This window comes from Lolium perenne, chromosome 3 (assembly GCF_019359855.2).
Source record: "Lolium perenne isolate Kyuss_39 chromosome 3, Kyuss_2.0, whole genome shotgun sequence".
Lineage (NCBI taxonomy): Eukaryota > Viridiplantae > Streptophyta > Magnoliopsida > Poales > Poaceae > Lolium > Lolium perenne.
In genome coordinates this window covers 33,625,516-33,635,259 of record NC_067246.2, presented here as the reverse complement: position 1 = coordinate 33,635,259, position 9,744 = coordinate 33,625,516, and the positions used below count along the sequence as shown (strand labels likewise).

General features: G+C 47.1%; 1 long non-coding RNA gene across 1 annotated transcript; it reads left to right on the top strand.

The window, feature by feature from the left end:
* Window positions 1–924: 924 nt before the first annotated feature.
* On the top strand, window positions 925–1,424 carry LOC127338067 (uncharacterized). Its single transcript, XR_007874188.2, has 2 exons — window positions 925–1,018; window positions 1,108–1,424. It is a non-coding gene; the product is annotated as an uncharacterized lncRNA (long non-coding RNA).
* The last annotated feature ends 8,320 nt before the right edge of the window (window positions 1,425–9,744 follow it).

The following is a 9,744-nucleotide window of genomic DNA, read 5'->3' as shown; positions in this document are numbered from 1 at the left end:
TGATACTTGTGAATGTTGAACTTTAACTCTGTTACTGCAGGCTTTAGTCGCACTGGTAGGTTTTTTGCCCCGTAGTGAGTGCTCGATGCCAAGCACGTACTAGCAGATTTCCTACCCATGCAAGGGCACTCCCTTTTCCCATCCCCTTTTCTGCTTTTCTCTTGATTGTATAAAACTATGTATTTCAGTTACGCACTAATGAAAAGGGAGTTGCCTGTCTTGAACAAATGACCATGTGACTGCTGAACTACTGCAAGCCTTTCAGAGTTTCCTTACTCGAATCAATATAACAGGGCGGGAGGTTGCATATTTGCACTCAAATCCTATTCTTCCTCTATCGTATTTGCGCAACGACAGGCATCAAATCAAGAACATGACAGGATGTTTCGCTAGAAGTCGGCGGAAAAGTGCCTAATTTCTGTTTGAAAGGAAAAAAAATGCCCAACAAGTTTTGTGTGTGTTTATGATGGTCAATGTCATTAAAGTGCTGCAATAACATGAGCAACGAGCTAGGCCACAGTGCCACACAAGTAGAGAGAGAAATGCACGTTTAGTTGACCGGCCGTCTGAAAATGCAAATCAGTAAACACTGAACTTCCAGTGCATTTGGACAATGGAGACACACAGCACAACGCGGTCCGGCCGCCACGGCCCAGCGGCACACACTAGTACGCGTGTACACGCATGCCACTGCATTAGTCATCAGATGAATTTCCGAGATACTTGTAGCACTGACCGACGGACGACCTGGACCATTGTTAGTCGTAGCGGTAGCATACTTGTAGCAGCAGGAAGCATGTGAGAGACGTCACAAAAGGAGGAAGAAGAGAACTCGCCTACCTTTTTCTTCGTTGGACACAACTTTGACTCTTTGACTGCTGTTGGCCTATATATAAAGTGACGCAGCAATGAGGATCTGGAGAGCGATCGATCATGGAGCGTTCTTCCTCACTCACAATCACCGCTGCCCTCCTCGCTCTCATATGCTGTACCTTGGCGTGCTCGGCGGCGGCCCAAGGTACGGGCTTCATAGTCCATGCATGCACTACATCTTAATTCCTAGTCAGGTTATCCGTACATGTTTGATCTTGTAGTATATGTGTTTAGTTGCTCAGGGTGGAAGCCGTGAACCGATACATCCGCCATCCCCGCTGTCCCGCTCACCGAGTCGGTCAGGGCAGGCGCGGCTCACTCCGCCTCCACCGCGGAGGAGGACGACCATGGCGACGCCTTTTGGGCCACACCGCAAGACCCTGCAGGATGCAACAAGCCTCAATTAGTTAAGTATGAATTATGAAACACTGATGCGATGTCCGAGTTGAAGTGGAGATGTGTTATCTTCCAAACATCTGTATGTGTGCCTACCGGCGTTAGTGTTTGATTCTATGACGTGAAAATAATGTCAATTTATTCGTTTGATGAAATGTCTTTTGATGTGATTATGATATGAAACTGCACTGCTTACCTTAATATACAAGACTGGATCGGCAGGGCGAGTTTGTTGTGGTCCAGGTCGTTTTGTTCCAACTGGTAGGTTTTTCCTCGTCTACACGGAATAGAAAGCCCCTATTTCTTTTTCCACTCAACATTGTCTATGTGACTGCTTTAAATGCAAATAGGATACCATTCAATATAAAAAAAAAGAACATTCCATTCATCATCAGAGCCCAGGATGAACTGCATTGTTCCAATGGATTTCAGAAGTTGCTTCAAGAATCTTCAGAAGTTCACTTGTCAAACCACATGCCAAGTGCACCTATGCATAATGCTGATAGTAGTATGCATCAAGCATCAAGCAGCAACTGCAGAGGGCAACAGACTCGCTTTCACCCTAGCTAGTGCCCTGATCACAACCTTTGTGAACAGTCAACAGCAATAGCCAACTCACTAGTTCTCTACTTTTTGGACCAAAATCTTGGAAAGTGGAAATCTGATAAATCAAGAAAAATAGACAATGATGATTAACGGGGCTTCAAAGGACTCATTGCCAAAGGGAAAGATTCAAAACCATGTTCCCACCTGATAGGAGATCTGATTCTCAAGGGACACTGATATAGCATTCAGAAAAACAAAAAGGACAACAACATCACGGCTGGGAGTACTCATGGATACTCAACATTTATACTAGATCCATTAATAACACTAGAAATCTTCTCCATTTGCTGTCATTCTATAGAAAGGCAGATCTTCATTTGACTGCTTCAGCTCAAAATATGTAGAAGCTAAAACCTGCATGAGAGAAGTGGAAGATTTCATTGCCAACTGATCTAAGTAAAAACTAAGAGTTCAGGTCCGATTGGATTTACCAATCTAATCCAATTGATAAGGATACAAAAAACAATGGTTGATCAAGAAAGCTCCATTGTAGAGATAAATGTTTCCGATTCAACAGATAAACTTATGTCAGATCAAATTGGAAACTAAGAAAATCAAAACTATGAAAAGGCTACATGATAGAAATTGAGAAATATTATTTTGATTTTTATGGCTGCATTTATCCAATGAACTACACATAATGAACGCCACACACACACATCTACATGTGGGACCAAAAACAATTCAGAACATCAAGTTTATGTTTGCTGACTATTGTAATTCACTGACAAATAATTGATAGCATATGATTGTAGCATCTAGCAACTTCCTTTCAGGATATAAGTGTATGAAACTCCAATATCAAGATATAAGATTAAGCTACAAATATGACCAGAATTTTGCAAAAAAATAAGAGGATGACATTAATCAGAGTAAGGTTAGGTTCTAAGAGTTGCCAAATCATGAGAGCACACCCATCGTTTTTATTACGAGCAGCATGAAGATTTCAATCGAGCAGAGTAGGAGAAGCCTCATATATGTTTAGTCCACTCTTAGGACAAAGTATGAGGTCCTTCGTTTTGCATCGATCCATTGAGTAGGCTCATACAGGCGGAACAACATTTGGTGCAAAGAAAGATCATTTGAGAAAAATGAAAGGAAAGCGGTGTACATTTGTGTTTGTGCAAAGATCATAAGACAAGGGCAGTGGTAGCGTGCAATGTTGCTTAGGCCCAGAATAATATGCTCAGGTAATTAAGATGACCAACACAACAGTAGCAGTGAAAATTGTGGTGTAGTATGCATGACAAATGGTATAGACAATTGGACATTGAACAACAGAAGAGAGTTAATACAGCAATGCATGCTTATATTGGCAAGTCAAAAGTTACTCAACATTGAATCAAGCTCTTAGTACAATAGTTATATGGTATTGGCAAATATTCTGTAGACTGCAACAACAACAAAAAAAAGTATGGCACCACGTATGTTGGCATATCAGAAATAAATTAAAATCATAAAAAAATTGAAAATTCGAAGGTAATTGGTTAACTAGATAGTGCATGTACTAGAAAAGTAAAGATCTACAGGCTGAAAACAAAAGACAAAATATATTATTGATTACTTTTATTTGATATCATTATTTTTATTCAATTTTCTAATGTAACATGCTATAACCCTTACCTATACACAAGATTTGGAACTTCAAAAGTGGTCATAAAAGAAATTTGAAAATTATCCACAAAAATATCAAACTTTAGCATCATATATCTCTGGACAAGTATACCTTAATGTAACTATTTGATTTACTTGTATTGTAAAAATAAGATACAATGAGCAACAGATATGGATGGTGGTGAAGGTTTCAGATCGATGCGTCCACTTGGTAGTTTTTTTACGCGTGTACCCAGCGGAGGAGGAGGAGTCGTCTTCCTCCTCTTCTTCCTGTTCCTCCTCTTCGTCCTCGTCTTCCTCTTCCTCCTCCTTGTCGGAGGAAGTGGGGTTCCCCCAGGAGTGGAGGTCATCCTCGCTCTTGCTCTCCAGTTCCCCTTCAATGAGGAACTGGAGTTCGCCCTCCCCATCAGTCAGGGGCAGGTCGCCATCTGATCCGACGAGGGTTTCTGGTGGGCCATCTGGTATGAAGTCGAAGTCCCACTCTGGCTCTGACATCGGCTCGCTCGAGGAAGAGGATTGGAAAGAGAGGCCGGAGGAGACGGAGGAAGAAGAAGACATTGCTACAGGGAGAGAGGGTTTTTCGGTGCCGATAGCTAAAACAGAGGAGGGGGATTAAGAGGCGAATCGGTCGGCACAGTTAAATAAGGGGGAGCCTAGTGGAGATTTAATGCCATTGCAGTTTTCGAGGAAGTGATGCTAAAGCTATCAAATCTTGCGGAGAAGTTGAGAAGGCAGGGCATCATGATAAAGAATACTGTGACGGTTCTGCTCTGCCGCGACATGACCCGACAAAGAAAAGCAGAGTGATTTTGGAATTATCAATTCCAAAACCAGGGGGGCATGTGTTATCACCAGAATTTGACCGAGTCAGAGGTGGGCCGCGATCAAGATGGGCTTGAAGGATATACATGGAAGAAATACATGAATCGGCCTTATATGCAAAGTTTGGGCTAGTTTGCCCTTGTATCTGTAAATATGATAGGATACGTGTCGGTTAGTTAGAGTTTGGCTCGTGCACGGTTGGGATTATTCCCACGTTAGAAAGTCTACGGACTATAAATATGTATCTAGGGTTTATGAAATAAACAACAATCACGTTCACCACAAACCAATCTAGGCGCATCGCCAACTCCCTTGTCTCGAGGGTTTCTTCCGGGTAAGCATCATGCTGCCTAGATCGCATCTTGCGATCTAGGCAGTACAAGTTTATTCGCTGTTCATGCGTTGCTCGTACTGAAGCCTTTTTGATGGCGAGCAACGTAGTTATCTTAGATGTGTTAGGGTTAGCATTGTTCATCGTATCATATGCTGTCGTAGTGCAACCCTGAGACGTCTAGCCGCCCTTACACCTATCTTAGGTGTAGGGGCGGCACCCCGCTTGATCATTATTTAGTAGATCCGATCCGTTATGGTTGCTCCTTGTTCTTCAAGGATTAGTTTAATATCTGCATAGTTAGGCCTTACAAACGGGTTGAAGGATCCAGTGGCGCGTAGGGTGTAGTTTGCTAGCCCTAGACAGGATGTTCCGGGGATCAACCTCGTGTTGGTTTTTAGGCCTTGTCTAGGGTCGGTTTACGATCACCGTGCGTGGCCGCCAGGCTCAATCACGAGTAGGATGTTCCGATTATGTGGTGAAAACCCTAAATCGTAGTAGATCGTTTTAGCTTTATATTGATCAAGCAGGACCACCATATATTCGTACACCTCGTGCGAATCATGGGTGGATCGGCTCTTTGAGCCGATTCACAGGACAACCTGAGAGCCGATCGAGGCTCGTATTTAATGTTTACGTGTATGCCATGCAGGAAACTAAGCGAGGCACATCCATCACCTTCCTAACCATGTATAGGTCAGGTGGCACGCCCTTGCACCAGCATCGGACGTGCGTGCCGAGTCTTTGCGGGCCGTCGCTCGGAGGGACCAGGGCCAGCCGCAGTCCTGGGAGCCTCCCGGCTCTACTGTGTTGCCCGTCGCTGCTCGCCGGTGGGTTTCTGACCGCAACACATTCTGGCACGCCCGGTGGGACAATCTGCGACATCAACCGCATCGCCATCTACATCTGAGATGGCGGACGGCACTCCAGTCACGTACGAGGATCTGACCGAGGAGCTCAAGAAGAAGTATGACGAGGTCAAAGCAATCCTCGAAGCCGACCTCATCGGCTCTTTTCACAGAACCCGCTCACATGGCATCAGGTGGAAAGGGTTCTCACCTGAAGGCACACTCGATGGGGTGGACCTGTCCGCCCCGTCAGAAGAACGCACCAGGTCTCTGCGTCAGGAGATTAACTTCATGGTAGCTCATTCGCTACACCGCCATTCTGAGAGCCTGGTGAACACTTTGGAGCGTGTCGCTCTTCGGGTGATCAAGGAAATCATGAGGCATCGGTACTCTCCGTCAGGACCAGCTCTCGGGACTTACCAAGGAGAGATGCCACTCCAGTCCCGTCCACCGCTACCATTCGCGTTGGCAGCATCAGAAGTGCTGAATTCACCGGCATACGCCGTCGACATGGTGGAATGCACGTACCCTGGGAGGTGCCAGCCAAGATTCTCGTTCAACATCAACATGGTAGGACTTGGGCACCACCCTGGTAAGGACAGAGACGAGGGCAGCTGCTCTCATAGCGAGGGCAAGGAGGAAGCCGTTCCACGCGATCGGCCCCGACAATTCCAAAAAGTTCCGGTTACAATCAAGATGAAGGCCGATTTCAGCAATCGGCCCGTATTATCCTTACCACACGTTCTCCCTGTATTTAGTGTCGATCTAACAGGTGACGGAAAGCTAGGGTATGGGTTTACATCGGCTTGTGAGCTCGAGGAAATCGGCATTGGTCATGTCTGCAGAGCCGATGTTCAGGTATGGTTCTGTGGATAACTGCAGAGCCGATATCTGCAGTAACCTGACAGATTCGGCTCGGGGGGGCACATAATCAGATAGACAGATGCCATAAACATGAACATGGGCAATAAAATATTAGGGACCGATAGGAAAATCGGCCAGTAAAAAACAGCCGATCAACCTCGGCGATGCAGAGACATCGACTTCAGACGGTAAAGAGCCGACGCGCAGTCATCGACTCTAGAGGTACAAGTTCAGCAAAACATTTGACAATTTTATACAGAAAGGCCCTACTGAAGAAACACGCTGAGGGCGTGAAGGGCGTCAGCACGGATGCGGTCCACCTCGGCGATCTCAGCCTCGTCGTCCTCGTCTTTGCCCGTCACCAGCTGACTGCTCAGGGTACGAATTTCAGACAGATCGGTCTTCAGGTCGGCTGTGAGGCCCTTTGCTTCCTCTTGAGAGTGGGCAATAAGAGCTTCCTTGTCTTGGATAAGCTTCTTGGTCACCCTGACCCTCTCTTCAAGGTTCTCCAGTTCCTTACGCAGGGTCCCGAGTTCGGCGCTGTTGGCAGAAGTGTCAGTTTTGGCGTCTAAAGCAGCCTTCTTCTCGTTGAGCCATTGACACTTGTCTGCAATATCGGCTCTCAATGGAAGCTGGGTGTGGCGAAGATTAATCCTTTGGCGAGCCGACTGCACCCTTGACTTGAAGACCGACAGAGTCACAGCTGGCCAAAGCTTCACTTGCAGTGTCATAGGGAGATGGGGCTGGATATCTTCGAGGATGCCTTTGACTTCCTCGGAATTTTTGACCAGGGTCTCAATTGAGGAGGAGAGCAAATCCTTGAGACGATGGAGTGGACCATGGACCGTGCTAGGACTGGGCTCTTCACTTGCCTTGGAAGTAGTTGGTTCGATGGATTCAGGATCGAACGTCAGCAAGCTTGAGAGATCACAACCCTGACAAGACGAACAAAAGTGGTGTTAGTATACAACGAAGAAAGTGATGCCAAGGAAGTGGGGTGTACCTCTCCCAAGGTAGGAAGAGCAGCCGATGCTGTGATAATCGGCTTTTCCATGGACTTGGCTAGGCTAGCCACTTGGTCAGCCACGATCGTCGAGGTGGCTAGGTCTAGCGTGGCGGACGGCATCAGTACCTCCTCGACGTCCCCGCTAGAGGTATCATTGGTCTGCAAAAGGAAGTAATTAGCCGATCCAAGTGGCAGTGGGTTAGCATGGAATATAAACCAGGGAGATAATTACATTTGAGACCTCCTGGCTTGATGGAGAAGCTCGTGGGTCTTTGCGAGCCCTTTTGACGCATCGACGCTTCACGCGTGACCCTGATTTGATCGAGGCTTGGGGAGCAGGAGGCTCGGGAATCGACCTTTTCTTAGAAGCCGGCGCTGGCGAGCCCGTCTGGCTCTGCGTGGTGGACCTCTCGGAGTTGCCCGAGCTCGAATCCCTCTGGTTGGACTCTGCATCCCCGCTGGAGTTCTCTTCGGTGGAAGTCTGTAGAAAGAAGTACAAGCATGCGGCAAAAGACTGGGAAAGCAGATAAATGTGGACAGGGCACAAGTCAACTTACGTGCAAGCTTTCTTGGGCAGGAGCTTTGCGCTTCAGGGTCTTTCTGGCAGCCACCTTCATCACTGCCGTCCTCGCCTGAGTCGAAGCTCGGGGGGCAACTGGCCCTGAAGATGCTTTACTCTTGGGAGCCGATTTCGGTGAAATCGGCTGACTCTGCATTATGACTTTCTTCAAGGGAGGCGAGCTCTGGCAGAAGAGAACCACTGGGGCCGGAGGAAGGAATTCGAAGGGGGAGCCATCGGCTTGCGTGGGATCTGGGCCATTTTGTTGCTGCCAGGAGATGGAGTCAGGTTATAGACAATCACCATAAGCCATTGCAAGAAATTTATAGGTAATGGTACCTGGTCTGCAGGAACGTCATACTCGGCATCAAGTTGTCTTAGCAGCGGTCCTAGAGCTCTTCTGAAGGCATGGGTCTTCCACATGGACCACCAAGTCTCGAAACCATCGGTAGTGAAGGTGAAACGGAGATTGTAGGGAATTGGAATGGCCAGAGCATCAAAGAAGGTATAGCACCTTTGGCCAGTGAGGATGTCAGGCAGTTCAGCTCTGCTTGCTGTCAGGTGGTTTAGGAAGAAGTGTGGAGGCACCTGCCCGAGACCAAGTTGTCGGGCCACTACTACCGGTTGGTAAGACTCATAACCAGGCTTGATGATCCGGTTTGAGGTACTCATGCCAACTAGGAGAAAGCAAGGACGAATCATGATAGAGTACAAATGCCGGGTGCTAGCGTCATCGGCAAAGTTATCCAATCGGAAGGAGACTGGGTTCTCAAAGTTCGCCGATTCAGTATAAGGAAAGAACAGGGGGTTGTCCAAACCTTGGAAGAAAATCTTGAACCACCCTGCTGCTTCCTTAGGGATCAGCCTGCACAGGAGACCATACAAAGCTTGGCCATAGCTGGTGCATCGGATCTCCTTTCCATTAGCATCTGGGAAGGTACAGGTAGCCAAAGGTGGGAAGTCTGGGATCTGGTTCTGAAAGTACAGCTGAGCCCATAACTGAATAAACCACCAGGGGCCTCCAGTTTTAACTGTCTTTTGAGAGAACAGTTTGACAGACATCAGTTGAAGAGATCGATAGACCTCTCCAAGAAACAGTTTGCCAAGGCCAAGTTGGGTGCCTTTGGCAAGTTCATAGGCCAGGAAAAGGTAATTCTTGGTAGGGGCGAGTGATGGGCCACAGAATATGAAGTGCTCCAGCCAGAAGTTCAGGAAGGCTGTGTGTTCCCTCTCTGTCACAGGGCCCTTGGTTTTCATATAACGGTTGAGGTAGGCACCCCAGCTGGTACATTCTTTTTTAGAGGAAAGGGTGAAAGGAACTTTCGGCAGCTTGAATGTAGAAGGGCTTGGGGATGCAATGTCTAGGCCTGTGATCATGGCCACATCCAGCAGAGTTGGTGTCATAGGGCCATGGCCAAACATGAAGCAGTTCAGTGCATCAGACCAGAAGTAGCCGATGGTTTTCAGAATATTTTCATTCTTTTCAAGGGGAGACAATGATAATGACAAGGCATCGGCTATCCCTATGGCTTCCCAGGTGGCATAGTGGGTTTTGGATACTCTATTGTACCATGCCACCCAACCCTCAGGAGGATTAGGCTAGGCTCGCAGGCAGTCGGCCCAGGAAGACAGATCTAAGTTCTGGTTCACGAAGGGGATTCTGTTAGCCTCGCATGAAATTAAGAGAGCGGAACTCTCGGAAGAACGGGGACCGAGGCACATAGAATTTGCGAGAGAAGGATGTGGTAGTAAGATGTCTGAAACCTAAGATTGATAACGGAACAGAACATTAATTCAGGTGTTTGCTATTAATCCTAACGTTGAT